Source organism: Triticum dicoccoides, chromosome 3A (assembly GCF_002162155.2).
Source record: "Triticum dicoccoides isolate Atlit2015 ecotype Zavitan chromosome 3A, WEW_v2.0, whole genome shotgun sequence".
NCBI lineage: Eukaryota > Viridiplantae > Streptophyta > Magnoliopsida > Poales > Poaceae > Triticum > Triticum dicoccoides.
In genome coordinates this window covers 25348346-25350518 of record NC_041384.1, presented here as the reverse complement: position 1 = coordinate 25350518, position 2173 = coordinate 25348346, and the positions used below count along the sequence as shown (strand labels likewise).

Genomic DNA, 2173 nt, shown 5'->3' with positions numbered 1-2173 from the left:
CTATAATAGCAAAGCTCGCGATACATCAAGACCGTATCACCTCAAGAACACGAGAGAGAGAGAGAGATCAAACACATAGCTACTGGTACATACCCTCAGCCCTGAGGGAGAACTACTCCTTCCTCGTCATGGAGAGCACCGGGATGATGAAGATGGCCACCGGAGAAGGATTGCCCCCTCCGGCAGGGTACCAGAATGGGTCTAGATTGGTTTTGGTGGCTACGGAGGCTTCTGGCGGTGGAACTCCCGATCTATGTTGCATTCTGAAAGTTTTAGGTCACGTGGGTATATATGGGTGCAGGGAGGACGTCGGAGGAGCCATGGGGGTCCCACGAGACAGGGGGGCACGCCCTAGGGGGGGGCCACCCTCGTGAGCACCTCGTGTATCTTCTGACGTGGGGTCCAAGTCCATCAGGTGTGCTTCCTTCCAAAAATAACTTCTCCAGTTGATTAAGTTCCGTTTCGACTCCGTCTAATATTCCTTTTCTTCGAAACACTGAAATAGGCATAAAACAACAAATCTGGGCTGGGCCTCCGGTTAATAGGTTAGTCCCAAAAGTAATATAAAAATGGATAATAAAGCCCAATATTGCCCAAAACAGTAGATGATATAACATGGAGCAATCAAAAATTATAGATACATTGAAGACGTATCACGGGGCGTCGTAGGGTGGCGGCGGGGCGCCGTAGGGTTGCTGTTGGGGCGGCGCACCGTAGTGCGGCGCCAGCTAGGACGACGATGGCGGCGGCCCACCATGGACCGGCGCAAAGACGCCGCCTGCAGGAAGATCAGCGCCAGAGGGCACCGCAACCCTCGGCGAGGCAGCGCGATCGCCTTGGACACCCGATCCGATCGGGGACCCAGGCGACGGAGGAGCACCATAGGCCATCGCAAGCGGCCGCGAGGCGAGGAACGGTGACACAGGAGCAAGGGCCGGCACCGCGGCGGCGGGAGCGGCGACAGAGGTCGAGGCGACGGCGGCGGAAGCGGAAGGCATCGTAACCTAATCTGATATCATATAAGACATATGATTTGCGAACTGCTCGACACCCTAAACGGGGTGTGGCTATCTCATTATATAGAGGTACCCAAAGGGTACAATACCCCTGTTCAAGAATTCATCCGATTAACCAGTTAACTTGCCGATTAATCCCTACTCATAGGATCACCGAGTAGCCGATAAACTGATAAATCATTCGATTAATTAATTGAATGGCCGATTAACTTGCCAATTAGCCTATTAATCCTCTACTCGCCGGCCAAACGAGCAGTTACCAGTTAATGATTTTCTCAATAATGTACAATACAACGTTACAATATATGTGTACGGAGGCTATGTATATACAGTCTAACAGAGGGCACAGGATGCTTCTTGGTGCACTGCAGGTGAAACTCCGTCCTGGAGAGCCTGGTGCACGGCGTGCCCATGGTCGCATGGCCGCTCTTCGCCGAGCAGCAGCAGAACGCCGTGATGCTTTCAGAGGGTGTCGGGGCCGCCATGCGAGTGCCGGCAACGAAGAGGAAGGAGGAAATTGCCATGACGGTGACGGAAGTGATGGTTGGCCAAGGAAAAGGCGCCGAGGTAAGAGCTAATGTGGCGGCGCTGCAGAAGCTAGCCACAGAAGCTCTCCTCGAGGGAGGTGCCACCACGGCCGCGCTGGATGGGGTGGTGCGTAAGTGGACATGCGGCGAGTATTGCTAGGTGTCAGCAAAGCTACCAATACATCTTGCTCTTTCTGCCTGTGTGCATCGTGATGATGATGTGTCCCTTTTTTAAAGAAATATAAAAACATCTCTCTTCTTCAATGTGGTTGTATGACATTTTCGAGAGTAGATTTTCACGTGTATATTTCTAAGGGCTATTTTGCATACACTATGTTTACATGGCAACAGGTAAGCGCCACATAAGCAGGGCAACACTGGTCTGGGGAAGTTAGGGCTCTCGATGAACAACTTAAATAGTTTTAGGACTAACTTTGACGCCACAAAAATAGTCACAGGATCTATGACTATGATGCACTAACTCTTCTGAATTTTTCTTATTGCGCTATCAGATCTCACTTCACCCACAATCAGTCCAAGATACATTTTCCTTTTCCATCCTTCCATCATTTCTTTTTATCAAATGATAATAGAAGACCACATTGTTTTGCATGGATAGTGAAAATTTCA

The 2173-nt window shown here is 50.4% G+C and overlaps 1 pseudogene; it reads left to right on the top strand.

Annotated features, from left to right (window-relative positions):
* The window catches only part of LOC119271800, a 9743-nt pseudogene extending 8040 nt beyond the window's left edge, over nucleotides 1-1703 (top strand).
* Nucleotides 1704-2173: the final 470 nt, after the last annotated feature.